The 17,745-nt window shown below is 41.1% G+C and overlaps 1 protein-coding gene across 1 annotated transcript in view; it reads left to right on the top strand.

Moving 5' to 3' along the window:
• The window catches only part of neo1a (neogenin 1a), a 119,984-nt gene that overhangs the window by 42,741 nt on the left and 59,498 nt on the right, over window positions 1-17,745 (top strand). The window lies entirely within an intron of this gene.

Genomic DNA, 17,745 nt, shown 5'->3' on the forward strand with positions numbered 1-17,745 from the left:
AATAATGTTAACTCCGAAAAAATTACTCTTCTATTTTTCCTGTGTGCTTTTTCTTCTCCATCCATTACTTTGCTCCTGACAGTGGAGTCACCGGGAGGGAAACAAGTACCAGGCACAGCAAGGTACTAAAATAACACAATTTTTAACATCACATATGTTGCAACTTGATTAGTGAATCAATTAATTACACCAAGCTAAAGTACTGGAGTTTTCTGTGAATATGTATTTTTAGATTCCTTGGAATGCCTGATGACGCCCATTGAGCATGTTTCACTTTGATCTGGTGCAAGAAGTTTACACAAATTAAAGATTCTGCCAAGAAAGCCAACATGAGTTTTATTTTTATACTAATGCACCGCCTATTACATCAGAGGAATATGCTTTTGGTTGTGCTATATGTATTTAATAACACCGTCTGTATAAGGTTTAATCTATCGGAGCATTAATGAGATCAAATTTCACTTAACCAGGTTTTAGTATAAAAACAATTATTTAGGCAACATCACTATATTATCTAAACCAGTCCTTCTCGAATAGTGGGGCGCGCCCAGGAGCAATTGCAAGGGGGTGCGCATGTGACCCCTGAGAACATTTTGCAGCAGGGAGTAGGGTTTTATTTATTTTTTATTTTTTGCACCGTTCTCATTTTGTCAGGGTGCGTTCGGCAACTGTTCGCTAAAATCCGGCAACTCTCAGACTCACTAATAATAAAGTTGTGAACAAATATGTCTGTCTTGTTGTTTGGGGAGTCATGATTGAACTGTGTCGCTCCCCTCTGCTGCTGAGAAACTCCAACACCTCCTCAGTTGGACGCTTGTCACCCACAGCACACATGCGACAGAGTATAAACTCAAAGCGAGAGCATTACCTGCCCCTCTTCCTCTTTAGCTTTAACATTTTTATTTTTTATTTTGTCAAAACTGAATTTGTGTGTGGGGGGTGGGTTTTATACAGAAGTAATGTTTATTAAATGTTAGGACTCTATTCTTTGCTAACAAAATATATTTTATGTCCCTAAACAACTTGTCAGGTTCTTCTCTTGTGAGCAAGGCCCTTAACCCCCACCATCTGCTCCACCGGGTGCTCTAGACAGCAGCTCTCTGCTCCACACAGAGGGCTGTGGTAGCTCGGTGGTCTGTGGTTGCATCAGGAAGGACATCCAGCGTAAAAACAGTTGCCAAGTCTTCGTGCGAGTTAGTTCACTGTGGTGACCTCTGAAGAAGAGAGCGGCCGAAAGAAGAAAAAAATGTCAGGTGTCATACCTACACTACAGTGGGTTGCAGATGTATAGAGATGTTTGGCTTTAATGTGAGCACGTTGGGGCTGAGATGGTGTTGAGGTAGGACAGCCAACTTGGGACCAGAAAGTCGTGGTTCGACTCTCCGCCATACCCACATGTCGCCGTGTCTTTGAGCAAGACACCCAATCCCTAACTGCTCCGTGGGTGCTTACATAGCCGCCCACTTCCCCACCTGGGTGCATCTCAGGTGTGGTGGGTTAAATGCAGAGAACTAATTTAGACATTGTATGGGAACATACAGTGATGACAATCTCAAAACTTCACTACATTTTGAGTAAAAAATTGTACACGCTTTATCAACCCGAACGTCTCATACCAGTTATTAGCATGGTGGCGGAGCGGGTGATGATTTGGGATTGTTTCGCAGCCACAGGTGTTTTTGGAGTGCCTGCTGCACTCCGCAGCCTCACCCAGCTTCTCATCCAGCTCTCTTTGTTAACACAAACATAGGGTTCATGGGCAGAGTTAACATTCTCAGCCACAGTAGTTAAAAACATCCATAAACACCAACCAGAGATTTCGTAACAGCAGGACCCTTGCAGCCATCGAGTCGACCATGACTCCTCTGTAGACCAAAGTATTCCTGAGTCAAATGTGAGGCGGTGTGTTCAAGAGATTGTTTGGACCAAACTGGGTCAAGAACTGTTCATTGATTCCATGCAACGTGCTATGCTTTTATTTTTGACATGCTTGTATTGTCATGTATATTTTAAACTAATGTCTTTGATTGACCGTATTGTATTATTTTTGCATGACAAGTCTCTTCTAAATGAGACAACTGTGTCTCAATGTGACTAACTTGTATAAATAACAGGAAATGAAAAGTGCATTGGGGAAAAAAAAGACAAAACATCTGTTTTTGCAACAATCTAGTCAAAGTCCAAGCAAAAGCTTGCAAGAGTTGTGCAGAAGCAAATGTCAACAAACTTTATAAAACTAAAGCAAAGAATGGACCAGAACCCCCCACAGTGACGAGAGAAACTAAAAAGGCCATGTAAGAATGATTTCTTCACCTTGTAGATACCAAAAGTTGTCTTACACACAATCAAATCATTTAATTCCCACTATTTCTGTTTGTACTGGTACTCCTTCCCATGACTGTTTCCATGTGGCATTATGACGTATCCAACAGCTAAATGTGGAGCAGAAGTTTTTAACATTGAAAGGCTCAAACACGTTTTTTCAATGAAAGCAAATAAACAACACGAGTCATATGAGATGTTAACTTTTAGGAAAACTAAGGACAGAAAACCATAAAACATTTAACGGACGCAGCGCAAAGAGAGAACAACATGTACAGACCTGTTAGCCAGAGGCCATTCTTTAACACTGAGCATTATAAACAAACAGCAAGATATCCCAACTCCTTTACTTATTTAGGCTTTAGAAGAGATTATTTAATAATTTTTTTACCTTACTGCTATTGGCAGCAAATTTGTAACACAAACAAATATTTAAATAGTGAAATTATTGCAAGCGATAATTATATCCACATGGACTGTGGAAGCACATGGGAGAATCTGCCGACATCCTTTGGTGTGTTCATGTACAGCTCTGCAGGCAGGAAGTGTTCTCTGTATGAATGTGGCTCAGAGCTTGTGATTTATTGATTTCCTTCTTTACTCTTCGAACAAAAATGGAAGTTTAGCAGGATTAAAATGATAAAGACAGAAATTTAACAGGACGCCAGTTTTGTCCTCGCTTTGCTGTCAGTGTTGAATCAAGTGATATAAAATGTAACTAGATCATGTATAAAGCAGCAAAGATGCATAGATTCTGTCAAACCTCAGCAGCTAGATAAGTAGGAAATATTCTTTTTTAAAATCCCCCCCGCACGTTTGTAACCGGGAAGTCACGGAGGATGGATTTTTCCGCTGCATCGGAGCACCACCCGGTCCCTGTCCAAATCAAGAAGTGAGAACAGGCTGCTAGAAGACCCCTCCCTGCTGCCAGCCTCAGCACTGAAGAAAAGCTCAGGCCTTCTTTGGGGACTACGGTGTGCTCCATCATCTGCTAGCAGGGTCACAGCCGGGCCAGCAGGAGCCACCGTGCAACGGTGCGAGCCTGTGAATGTGTCAGCGCGGCGTCTTTTCTGCTGGCGTTGGGAAGTGTTGCCTGAACAGCAGGCGTGAAAATCTGCCAGTTAAACGACATGTTATGTGCTGCTGGAATATAAAACACACGCGAGTGATCAGACTTGATCATTGTATCTGTGTTTATTTGAACAGTTATCACACCAGAGCTGCCTAATCCTCACTGTTCTCACTGCATACACAATCTGATCTGCAGACAAACTGCACTTCTGTAATCGTGGAAATAAAATACCTCAAACAAACGCCTAGCTGTATTAATAGCTGTTTAGGACAGATTGGTTTATCGTCTGTTGGAGAGCTGTTTCTGTTGGTTTGTTTGAAGGGGTTTATAACCGGGTGAAATTACCTGGAAGGATCGCAGCGTCAGTTTTGGTAAAAGCTGTAAAGCTTTTCATCTGCCTAAACAAAGGAAACACCAGACCATCAGTTAGGAACCAAACCCTTGTAGCAGCAACATTCTTCTTCACTTCTCTGCTTGCTCTCGATGAGGACGGACACTTTCCCTCCTTCTCCTGCCTCCCTCCTGCTTTGCTCTTTGTCTTGTGAGTCCTGTTGGAGCCTCTCACTACATATCCTCCAAATTGTAAATTATGAATCTGGTCAGCTGGTCCCTCAACACGATTGATAAAATTTTCATGACGAGAAGACCGGGCAAAGGAGAGCCCTCATGTCCTGAAGAGACACTCGCAGCTGGAAGCAATGGATTCTTGGGGACAGTGGAAGATGATGTGTCTGTACTGTCTGTTGAGGATGTACATAATTGGATGTATGATAACAAGATTTCTGCTTTTTGGAGTTGGCGGTTACCTGGTTTATCGACAAATGCGGAAAATGACGGCAGCCGTTCTGGCCTTGGTAAAGCTGCCTGGCTTGTATGACGGAATGTATCGTGCAGTAAGCTCTCAGACTCAGATGCTGTATGAGACGAGCTGTAAACTGGACCCAATTTCTGAGAATCGTAGGCCACATGCCGCTCCTGGGACTCACTGGCGGGAAGGAATCGACCTTGGAGAAGGCTACAAGCTCGGTCCTGTGGTATGACCACAAATTTTGGCTGTTTGGAATCGCCAGTGAGACGTACCAGCAGAACTATGAAGGCAGTCATGGAAATCAAGCAGAGTCTGCTGACCCAAAATAATTGTGCTATCTGAATTTGGCTTCTCCACTCGGCCTTGAAATGGCAACTATCTCAAACTTCTCCTGGTTATTTATGTTAACGAAAAGCTCTGCTCCCCCCCTCCACTATCGCTTCCCTCCCGAGAACATCTGGGGCTCTGTGTCAGAGTTGAGCCGGCTGAAAGACACTGTGCCATCTTTATCAGGACTATGGAACTTTCTGGCAGTGTCCACGGACAACACACTGACCTCGTCGGCCTCCTCATGCATAAATGTATTATGACATCATTATGTCTGCTGTTGATGTGCAAAGTCTTTTTTTTTCCCAACCCTCACACTGCGCCCCAGCCAGGACAGTGCGAGATGTGATTTTATTTTATTTTTTACCTCCTCTCCCCTCGTGTTTTCTCTTTTCCATATTTTTGTCTGTTTGTCTGTGTAAAACAGGTTTCACTTGTAAATGAGTCTCTGAGGCTCAATGTGATTATCTTTATAAATAAAGGTTGAATGAATTCAAAGTAATTACTACTGAGATCCAGGTAAATGAATGGACAGAAGGGGAAGTGTGAGCAAGTGTGTTATCTGCAAACTTCAACAAATACATATTTCAAGAGCTTAATTCAAATTTTTCATTCATTCAACCTTTATTTGTACAGGTTAGTCTCACTGAACCTTAGCACTCACCAGAGAGACCTGTTTTAAACAAAGAACACAGATGAGGTACAGACAGCAATAGACAATCATATAAAAACCATATAAAATGAAAAGTAAGTAGAAGAAATTATATAAGAACTAAACAAAAACAGCTACATTATAAAGTGATGTAAAATACTAATAACAGGATAGTATACTTTAATACTAAAGTATACCCTCTGGCCCTGTTCTGACCCGTCCTTAACATGGGTTCTAGCTGATTCAAGTTCAAGTATCTTTATTGTCATTCGCATCAAATGTAGTACATGAAGTGGAACGAAATTGTGTACACAAGGTCCCAGTTATAACCCCAAACAGCAAAAATATAAAGAATAAAAAGAAACGGTATACAGTAGTCCCTCGTTTATCGCAGGTGTTTGGGACCACGCCCACCCGCAGTAAGTGAAAAACCACGAAGTAGGGAGACAATAGTCCAAGTTCAAGTTCAGTTCAAGTTCAGTAAACTTTATCATGACATATGCCAGGCTGCAATCACACTCACTCATCACCTGTTACTCCCAATCTCCCTCCTTAAATAATCAATTTAAATTTAAATACTGTAACATTTTAAATAAACAATCCATACAGCATGGATTGTTTGTTTAAAATGTTACAGTATTTAAATTTAAATTGTAGAGAAGAGAAGTGCAGCAGAACATCAAAGGGATGTCACGCAGCTTCAGCTCTGCAGCGCGGAGCAGAAATGTACTTCTTGATCAATTACACATCAACAACTGAGCATAGAAGTTCTAAAACAATAACACTTATATTTTGTGACTATGACGATTTTACGATGTGACATATGTTGAATTTAAGTTGGAAGACAAAATTTGATCGGTGCATCTGGACAGCAAAGAATTAACCCTTCACAAAGCCGCAGTGGGAGAAATGTGTGCGAGGCCGAGAGCAGAGATCATGACAGGCTGCAGGAGGGAGTTTCCTCCTGCACTTTTGGGCTACACACATGGTGCAAAATCAATTAAAATAATGTATTTTAAATGAACAATCCATGGCTCATCCATCAATCAGCCAGTTGTGTCATGTCCAATCTTACTTTGAAAACCTGTGATATAGCAAATCTGCGATATAAATGAACCGTGAAGTAGTGAGGGACTACTGTACAAGGATCTAAGATAAGATATACACTAAAATATACGTTAAACACTAATAATGTAAATTAATACAGTTTATTAAACAGCAGCCCAAACTTGAGTCTGTGGTGAGTAGATGGGTATGAGTGATTATCCTGGTTAGGGATTTATGAGTCTAACAGCTTCAGGGTAGAAGCTGTTCCTCAGTCTAGTGGTTCTACATTCAGTCACAGCTGGACAGCTCTGAAGAAGGACTGTTCACACCTGGACTTATGATCCGTCTGAGGTGATCAGATCTCACTTACTTTCTCATCATTTTGACAATGACAAGGTTTAAGTTGCAATTTTTATTATATATTTTTTTATTATTTAGTACAATATTCTTAATAAGCTTAATTCCCAAATAGGGTATGGGATAAATAAAGGAACATACTGTATGAGAAAGACTGCAAATTTTAACTCATAGGGCTCAAAAATCCAGTGTGCATGGCAGCCATCAGCTGTCTGCCATATATCTGTGTTTAATTAGGTGAAAATAATGCAAAGTAACATTTCTCAGTTGTGCTGTGATTGGCAGGGTACATTTTACTATAGAGTGACCACAGTGGGTCCAATCAGCTTTGAAAACAATCAGAAGCCATTTCAAGCTAAAGGAAAACCCACTAGAGTGGCCTGGTAAATTACTGATTGTTAAAATACTAACAAACACATTTTTTATTAGGATGGGTTCTGATAGGAAGTTCATTACAACTTTTAGTAGAATAAAGCAAAACAGGAAACCAAAACGAGCTGTATCTTAGACTATTCCCAGGGATGACTGCTTAATTATCTTAAATGGGCCAGTAGCTGAGTGACTGGAAAAATGTCCAGGTAAAAACCCTCCTGCTGTCAGCTCAGGATGAGATCCAACATTGCATTCAGAGTACCAAACTAATGCAAATAACCGTGTTAGGATGACTCTAAAAGTGTGCTGGTGTAGATTCTCAGTCATGCGGGTCAGAACTTTTTCTCAACATTTTCTTTTATTCGACCTTTATTTCATCAGGTAAAATGTTTGCGAACCAGTTCTCATTACAAACATGACCTGGAAAATAAATTAAATACATTGTACAGAACTATGCATAATAATGAATATAAAACTAAAGCAATTGGACTTCTGTTCTGTGGTAGAAGACATTTCACTTCTCATTCTGGGCATTTTTTTCAATAGGAAAAATAACATCGGAAAAAAGCTCCCCAGATGAGGAGTGGCATGTTTTCTCCTACAGAATGAAAGTCCAGTTGATTTGATTTTGAATTCTTAAGAGTCACCTCTAAAAGTGGTTTGAGTGAAGAGGAATGGATTAACATTGAGAGTGTTCACATCTGTATTAGTCTTACCCAGATGCAACCAGGACAAATGTTAAAGCCAGCCCTAAACGGGGTCTGTTTAACCTCACAGAAACCTCCCTGCTGCTTCCTGTTACTCATTTTTATTAAACATATTTCCAGCTCTAACCTATATACTTCAACAGCCTGCGTCTGTAATGAATCTGCCTGGTTCTGAATGCTTGTATACAAAGACTGATAAAGATTATGTTTATATTATTCCTCCAGTTTTATGCTTTTGCACATTTTTCTGGTCGTTTGCTATAAACAACCCAGCTGCAGCAGCCTTGTTGCTACATCCTTGGTTTAGTGTTGCCCAGAGTACATCTGAGTCTCTGTGGACGCTGGTCTATTGATGTACCTCTAAAATCATTTCTGATGATTGCTTTGTTGTTTCAAAATTGCAATTTCCAAAAATCATTATTGCACTAAATGGTAATTACCATCCAAATAAACTGACTAAGCAGAAAGAGACACGGGAAACCAGAAAAGAGTAAGAAGTCTCTTGTTCCCACCGAGAATAGGATAATAAAGTGGAACCACAAGATAAAATTATCCCCAGGAAGATGAGTCCCGTTCCTCCTCAAAAACATCAATATGCACTGAATATACCTGGTCTGTACGAGCTAACAATTGCATGGATCATGTGATAAGATTCATAGTAGGTAATAAAAAGGTCAATTTGCAATAAAGTAGTCCCTCATTTATCACGAGGGATCCGTACCCTGACACCTTGTGATAAGTGAAAAACCGCGAAGTAGGACTAGTTGTACAAGTAGTAAGTAACAGTTTGTTTTAGTGTATATACATATACTGCATACTGTATGTATATATATATATATATATATATATATATATATATATATATATATTATATATATATATATATATATATATATTATATATATATTATATATCAGCACCACCAAAACTGCGAAAGAGTGAGTCCACAAAAAACGAACCACCAAGTAGCGAGGGTCTACTGTATACTGTAGTCACTCGCTACTTTGCTGTTTGACTTCCGCAGTCTCGCTTTTTTGCGGTCTTTCAAAATAAGATTGGACATGACACACAAATGGCTGATTGATGGATGAGCTGCACGAGCGGCATGGATTTTTTAATTTAAAATAAATTATTTTAAATGATTTGGCACCTGTGTGCAGCCCACAGCTACAGGAGAAGCTCCCTCCTGCAGCTGCCGATCTCTGCTCTGCAGAGGAGAAGTGGGCGTGGTCAATAGCGCTGGCAGGTGGCAGAGAGAGGGGATCATGGCATGCTGTGCTCTTTTAGAGCGTTTAGAGTTTAGAAACATTGTTTCGAATATTGCAAGAGTGTGGGAAGGGTTTAAAACACCTTAATATCTATAAATACTAAAATAAACTACTACCATATTTTCCTCTGTACACGTCGCACCACCATATAAGTCACATCAGTCCATATTTGTCTAATGAAGTAGAAAAATCCATAAATATGTTGCTTCGCTGTATACGTCGCATCTATTATGCGTCACCGCTGACGCATCACATTTGTTACGTGTCGCATCACCGCTGACAAACCAGAAATGAGGGCCGAACCCGGAAATGTAGACCGGTGTTGTGCCAAAAACCAATGGACACCAAATGGCGGCCATAGGAGTGTGCACGGGAGGACTTTAACAAGAATTTAACAAGATTAACACTTAAAAACAATTATGTGTTTGCTCGAAATTATATTAAAGTTTGTATCAATCTAACGTTTGCTTAATAAATGTACTTTAATGGTCAAATCAGCTGCATTTAAAAATAGTTTGCTGTCTCGGTGCTCCGTGAACGTGCAGAGGAAGAGAAAAAGGAGGAACGCAGCTAGTTTCTCTGAAAATTATCAATAGCTGCACCTAAACAATTGGTTTTTTGCTCAAAATTATAGCAATAGTGTGTGTCAGTCTAACATTTGCTTAATAAATGCACTTTAATGGTCAAACAAGCTGCGTTTCGCCGGGGCAGTGCAGCTGGATTGACGGTCGGTCCAAACATCAAGCAGAACCAAGGTGGGGAGGCTCTGGCAGGCCGATTGTGTCATTAATAGGTGGTGAAGATTCTCAGTCATTCAGGACATGGTAAATTTAAAAAAGTTCAAGAAACAAACAATAAAGTATAATAAATAAAGTCCATTTGTTTTTGTCGTGAATTTTTTGAATTTGTCGTTATAGCCATGTTTACCTATTACATGGTACAACAGCAAGCCATACTACTATTGCTACTCTGCTGCCATCAAGTGGCTGAAAGTGGTACTGCTCTTTTTTTTCAGGCAGAATGAATAAAAACGGTCATATCTCAGCCAAAAAATGGTTTATAAATATGGGAAAAAAAATCCATAAATATGTTGCTTCGACCTATAAATCGCAGGACATGCAAATTATGCAAAAAACTGTGACTTATACAAGGAAAAATACGGTACTTACTACTTGTACTACTATTCCTACTTTGCGGTTTTTCACTTATCGCGGGGTTTCAGGGTACAGATCCCCGTGATAAATGAAGGACTGCTGTAACCCTAAAATGTGTCTTTACAAAAACACGTATTCTCATTTAAGGGCAGCGATTAGCTAATGTATCGCCCCACTAGAGACTGCAGAGCTGATCAGAAAACTTGTTGCCTAAATTGATTGTTTAGAGCTCGAATTGGCCTCCACCAAATTGCTGTTTGTATGGCCAGAGATGACGGATTGTTTGTGTTTGGGTCCGGTCTCTCGGGGATGGTGCTGAGTGTATGTGTGTGTTTACAAGCCTGCACAGCGAGGGCTGAACTTTTCAGGGGGTTGCATTTATTCGATTGTGGTGAAAGCTTTGGTTTATTTATATGTGTCTGTCACCCGAGTGCTAACAGCAGGGTTTTACAGCCGCCTGTTTGGCTTTTGTTTTGCTCCAGAAAGAGGGGAAAATTAATTAAAGCAGCCTTCAGCACCTGCGTCAGCTCTGTTTTATTTTTGAAGGTCAGTGTTATCAAAACTGATTTTAGACTCAACTTCTTTCTGTTATACACACCTCGCTAACGCCTGCACCAAATTTGTGGGGAGAAATAAAGACCCCTGTCCACCTCCAGCACACTTATCCAGGATGGCCGTCTGATGTTTTTGGATGTGGGCGCTCCTGTGGGTGCAGTAATTGGAAGTAGCAAACGGCACAAAAACATCACTTTCCCTTCACGCCCTCCCCTTAGCTGCAGGCGTCTGACCCCTGCGAGCAGCACCTCCAAAGCCGGAGCTTTTATTTTTCCTGTTATCAGACGCCTCCCTCGTCCAGCTGAGCCTCCCAGTTTCCATAAGCTAAAAGTAGAACAGTGAGTAAAATCACAGTGGGGCGTGGGCACCCCCCCGGTCGCCTGCTTGTGTAGCGCCATAGCTGCTTCTCTGTTGGTCCAACCCGGAGTCTGATTAGCGGGAGTGTATGTTAGCGTGTCTCCAAAGGCAGCTACAGCTGCTCTCACTCCTGCAAACATCCTTTTTGACCTTTTCAGCTCTTTCAACATTATTCGGCTCCACTCACTTTATACATGAAATGTTTCTGCTGCATGTATACACACACACAAACCTTTTCTTGAAAATCAATTATTATATTCCAGGTAATAGGATACAAAAGCTGCAGGCGGTGCAGACAGAAAGCTTGTTTCCAGCGGTGGGCACTGGCAGTGAAATGCTCTGGAGATGTGCAGCATCACTGGATGTTTTGATGTGCTTGAAAGGTGAGCCCAAGAGGCCTTGTTCCTGTCTCTCAGCTGGAGCGTGGAGCACGTGATGCAGATTTGAAACGTGGAGATGGGTGGTGGAGTGGTGGTGGGCTCCATGTTGTAGCTTAATTTGCATATAGGGTCTGAGCAAACAGATGTCAGTCGCATGTTTGTGCCAGTGTGTGCACTGCAGGAAGGCGTTCATGAGAACAAGACAATCGCACCCAAACGAAACTCACCAGTGGCTCTGAGATCAAGGAGGTACACGTGTTTGACGGAGAAGGGATGGTGTACGTACACACGGTGGAGGATTAATTTTTGATGAGCCCATCCCCATTCAGTTATGGTCCTCGTTTCTGTACAGGGAATGTTTGTTTTGTCCTTGAGAAATGTGAGTCCTCTGTGTTTTGCTTTCTGTTTCTATGAGCAGCTCTCATCACCAGTGAAACGTCTTTACATTTTACATTTCCAGAGACCATTGAAATCACTTCAACATACGATCTGCTTTTATTTGATTGCAAATTCTAACATCACCCTCAACCTAAACAAGTTCATCTTAATGCCTCTCACAGTAAAGACTATAACATCTGTATTCCCGGCAAAATAAACAAATTGCATTCAGAGCAGACGGTTTCATTTGAAGGTGTGTTCTTGTGTACTTGTTGCTAAGGCAGATATCTTTACAAATTGTAGCACATTTGCTGAGAAAACTCAAGCGTTTGTATATCTGGTTTCTTAATTCATAAGATAGTGATTTATTTTTTTTTAAGCAGGGTTTATGACCTTTTTGTACTACGTGCCAACGTCCCCCACTTGTTTTTTTTTTTTCCACCTTTAGGAAGAACTGACACTTTTTTTTTAATGACAACTGCTTTACTAGAGAGGAAAGTTCTTGTAGTGTAAAAGAAGATGCAAACACAGGAAATCAATCAGCACATTCAAAACTCACCCGTGCCCAGAATGTTGATTCTGGATGAAAGAAGCAAAGTAAACTTAAAAATAAACAACAAATTGTGAGATTTAAAAAGAAGCTACAGCAGGGTTTCTGCTTGATGGAGAAGAATATGCCCTGGCTTTGAGGGGCTAATTAACAGCTTAATGAAAGGACCAAAACCTGAAGTGTAAAACTTCTCTACACCTGAAGCATTGTGGACCTCATGGCGTCCAGGAGCCCCATGGGTCCGTCTCACAGGTTCTCTCACTTCACACTTTATTTTCTAGCCCACGTGTGGTCTGTGGTCCTCTCCCAAACACTCAGCATCTGTCCTCCTTTTTGACAAATAGTTGACCTACAAACCTCATGTTGCTTACAGTTAAAATTTGTAACACTTTTGTACGAAGCCAAAAAATAGCTGACCCTTAAAACAACCATGAACACCCATGGTCGTGAGCAAACACACCTACACCCACCCCTGAACATAGGAGGATCTGTGGTGGAAGTGGTCTCCAGCTGCAAGTACTTGTGTGTGCACCTGAATGACGTCAACTGGGGCAACAACACTTCCAGCCTGATCAAGAAAGCTCATCAGACTCTACTTCCTCAGGCGGCTGAGACGAGCTGGTCTGGGAAGCTCAGTCCTCACCTCCTTCTACAGGTGTGCAGTGGAGAGCATCCTGTGCTCCAGCATCAACGTGTGGCATGGAGGCTGCACAGCTGCAGAAAGTAAAGCTTTGCAGAGAGTGGTGAAGGCTGCACAGAAGACTGTTGGAGTCAGTCTCCCCACCATCACAGACATCTACACCTCCAGATGCAGGAAGAGGGCCACCTGCATCATGAAGGACCCCACTCACCCAGAACACACACTTTTTGCCCCGCTCCCCGCAGGCAGGAGGTTGAGGAGCATTAAGTGTAGAACCACTAGACTGAGGAACAGCTTCTACCCTGAGGCTGTTATACTCATGAATCTCTAAACAGAATAATCACTGTAATGCCACTTGAATTGGTGATATGTGACTTATCTGTGCTGCTGATTATCCATGCTGCTGATCTCATGCTGCTGATTTTCTCATGCTGCTGTATTCATGCATACCTTTCTGCTCACCACAGACTCATGTTCGGGCTGCTGGTGTGACGCCGTATTGTTTTACATTATTATTGTTTAGCGTGTATCTTAGATCCTTATATACAGTTTATTTGTATACTTTATATTTTTGCTATTGTTGGATGTAACTGGGACCCTGCGTACATAATTTTGTTCCACCTCATGCACCACATGTGACGAGAATGACAATAAAATTGACTTGAACTTGGAAACCCTTGAAATGTGATGTATCCCATTCAGTTTTAAGGTGTTTTTAATGACCCCAGTAAAGTTAGGGTGAAGATAGCCATCTATGTAAAAAGAGAGGAACCAACTTGAAACAGAGGAGGTCTCAGATTTTTACTTTCTAAAATCTATAATGGAGCTTTAGGCCTCATACCCAGTCATTTCCACTCTTATCAGGAATTTAATTCATGCGACCACAGAGTCAGACTACCAGTGACCTTAATGAACCCCTATTGTGAGGGGTGTCAGTGCAGTCTGCATACAGAACACCTCAGCTTTATAACTCAAACCCTCTCCTTCTTTGAATTAAGAAGGCTCCTGAGATGAGAAGCGAAACGTCTAGTTACAAAATAAAGTCCAGTTGTTTTTGTCTTGAACTTTTTATTTTATTGTACCATGTCCTGGATGACTGACAGTCTTCACCAGCGAATTACCCCAGTGAAACGGAAAGAGTTGGATTATTAACAGCTTTTTTCCACCCCTGAGAATAATGTAAACGATTATGATGAGTTTCTCTGAAAGGTGAAGGGGAGGAATGCAGACAATGCTGTTTGAGTTTTCTGGAGTGACGCACAGACTTTTTTTCTTCCTGGATTATGTCAGCGAGTCAGAGCACCTTGTAACTTTAAGCCTTCGTAAGATTAGAGTTGCTCTTTAATCTTGGCTGTTGCTGGTTATCATATAAAGAGAGAACGAGTGCAGTTACTGATATGCCTCCACCCCTCAGTAATCTGGTTTCAGATCTCTGCCTGTTTCCCTTTTTCTCGTGATAAGGAGTTTGAAAATACCCTTCGCTTGTCCTACATTGATATTCACCTTTTCCCCCATGAGGTTGGATAAGTAATACGTAATTATTTCACATTTGTATTGTTTATGTGGCGTTAAATGTGGGGCTTTATTGCTCTCAACGCAAGAAAATAGTCTGAAAAATCGAATTGCTTATTGCTTCTGACAAAACTGAGCAGCAGTGGGGGAAAAGAAAGAGAGCTCGCCCGGTCATACTTCTCTCCTTCATTTCTTTCCACACCTCTCAGTTTGTTCTTGCTGAAGACATTTTTCTTCTTCTGACTTGGTTTCTTTTTGTCAGCACATTACGGAGCTGCTCGCATGTCATGAGCTGTCAGGTTCACTCATCTTCTCGATCTTATCTTTAAAGTCAGCGAGGGCAAAAAGGTTGCCGACAAAGAAAAGTAGTCATATTTGGCAGCTGTTGCTGCAACAAGCCTGCAGTTTTCTGCCACTTTTTTTCCATGGGGACCCATCAGAAGGACTCAAGAATTCACTTCATGCTTACTTCATTCACATTTGAATAAAACAATAGTCCCATTTTATGTTTTTGTGGAGAAGGAATCTTGGATTTCACTGTAATTATCTCTGAGCTCAGACGAGGACTGTTCAGGCAACTTATCATGTTTGCATGAAATATGACAATGACTGACACTTTTATGCTAATTATTTTTAGTATTTTTGTATTTTTTTAAGTGACAGTAAATGTAGTGAGCGTGAGAATGTGACAGCCAACTCCTGACGGTTTTAATTGACCGTCTTTTTTTCTGTTTGCTTTCTGATCACTCTGTTCAGTCCAGGCTTTTTAGCTTTATTGCATTTTCTTGCTCCGTTCGCTTGTCTTTTCTCCGAAGGATAAAGCACTGACTCGGTAATGGACCATTAGCATTGTGCTACATCTGTCTCTTACGCCACCATCATTACCAAACCGCATTAGACATGGAAACCAGCGCTGAGAAAATCCTTTTAGCAAGAGCTTGGCATGGTCTGCTGTAGTTACATTTCTGCAGATGACTTCAGCAGACGTTTTGCATTTTATAGATTCATGTTTTCCAGTTGAAGATGGGAGAGGCTGTCTTTATGTTGCACACAGTGCAGCTTTGCAACTGGAAGTTATAGCAACAAAAGACAAGTCATGAAGTTCTCCGTACTGTGCTAAAAAGTTTTAGCTGAAGTATCAATAACCTCTGGAAAGGTAAAAGACAAGCGTTAATGTTTTTGTCAATGTTTGTCTGTCTGTTAGCAAAATATTTAATGACACACAAGATGGAGTTTAAAAAAAACTCTTAAATAAATCATTGGAAGTCCAGTTACAGATTACCTTTAGAAGTTAGTCAGATTCAAGATGGCCACCACAGCTAATTGATCCTGTTCAACACAAAAATGTTTATAATTCAGTTAATTGTACAGATATTGAGCTACATCTCAGTCTGGTGGTAGCTGAGAGTCATCCTAAGCACATACTCTGAGGGCTAACTAATCCACCATGTTTGTCTTTAAAACTTTGCCATTAACTATAGGAGTAAACTCGTTATGCCTGTTAGCAAAATACCTCGGAAACCACTGGGCGGATTTTAATTAAGTGCTTAGAAGGTAATCAATGGCTCTTCATATAACTGATTAACTTTTAGAGGTAACTTAGTTTAAGGCTGCCAAAGACAAATGACCTTGAAAATGTAAAAATATCAATAACCCAGTCAGTTTTACAGATATTGAGCTAAAATTGGAAGTAGTAGCTAAATCATTCACAACACGTACTTGGAGCATTGACGGATCACACAAGATTTTGCAATATTCTGTGGAATTGTCTTCTTTTGGCCGTTCCCTCCTCAACTGTCTCCACAGGGAGTCATCCTCCTCCATCTCACTGTGTCCTCTGTCCTCACTCCAACTACCTCCTCATGTTCTTTGACTAGCACAGCTCCCGCCGGCACCCTGTTTGTCAACAGCGCTGGTGGCCGTCGACCAACCTGGTATGGTGTCATTTGGATGAACTCGCTTGTTGGTTTTGGCGAAAGTGTTTTACGCTGGATGCCCTTCGTAACACAACCCTCACCATTTACCCAGGCTAGAAACCAGCACAAGAGATGCACTGGCTTGTGCTCCCTAGTGTGGGATTGTACAGAACATTATTTTCAAAATTGAATGGCTATACCTTTATTTGTCAAGATAAGATGATCTTAGTTCAGAACTCTGGTATGAAAGGCAGCAGACGATATGCTGTCTTTCAAAGGAATGCTAGTTTTTTTTTTAATTGTGTTATCAGATTACAACATGCGAAGTAAGAAAAATATAAATCAGTATTTAGTATGATCACTTTTTGCCTTTAAATAGCTTTATTTCTTCTTGGTGCACTTATTCAAATTTGGACATTTTCTAGCGTTATGGTCTTGAGCATTCCAACAAAGTTAAGTCAGGTCCTCTGGACGGTTTCTTTTTGTTCAAACGTTTCGTCTTTCATCCAAAGGACTTCATCAGTCCGAGGAGCCACAACAAACTCAGTCTTAAAAGCACCTTCACATAGTGGGTCAACCAGTTTGATGGTGCTAAAATGGTTTCTGGAGTCCAACCTCTCCCCTGCTGACTCGTTTGAGGCAGCCATGACCAAAGTGGTTCAAAACATCAAAGACTTTTAAGACTGCTTTTAAGACTCAGTTTTTTGTGGCTCCTCAGACTGATGAAGTCCTTTGGATGAAAGATGAAATATTTCAACAAAAAGAAACCGTCCAGAGGACCTGACTTAACCTTGCTGGATTTTTTTCCTGGATTATTGAACATGAACTTTGATGTCGTGAGCGATGTTGTAAAATTGTAACAAACAGGAGCTGATATTGTTTTTTGTGAACGATTTGAATCACAGCCTTTATCTGAAACAGCAGCTGTACAGGAGGCTTGAACCTATGTGAGGAATGACAAAGCTCTGCTACCAGGGGGATGCAGAGATAGTTTCATGTCACAGGTCATACACCATGGCAAGACAGAGCACAGCAACAAGACGAGCCATACTGTGTCAGCGAGGTATTTTCCTGGCAGACACTTCAAACCACATTTAGGTTTCAACATGTGTTGTTCAGGCTCTTTTGAAACAACAAAGACATAAACATCTAGAAGCACAGAACCAGCAGTCGGCCATGGGAGTTTACTGCAGCAGATAAACGACACGTTACGATTACTTCCTGTCGAAACTGAAAGATATCAAGTGTTGTCATCATCACTTGATGTGTCTGTTGAACTCTGGTACAAAAGGTGCATCTTTACGTTCGAACGTATTTCCAAACATACCGTCCCATCAGAACGTTTTACTCCATGTCCTATCTGTAGGTTGT

Source organism: Nematolebias whitei, chromosome 2 (genome assembly GCF_014905685.2).
Source record: "Nematolebias whitei isolate Nwh7 chromosome 2, NemWhi1, whole genome shotgun sequence".
Classification (NCBI taxonomy): Eukaryota; Metazoa; Chordata; class Actinopteri; order Cyprinodontiformes; family Rivulidae; genus Nematolebias; species Nematolebias whitei.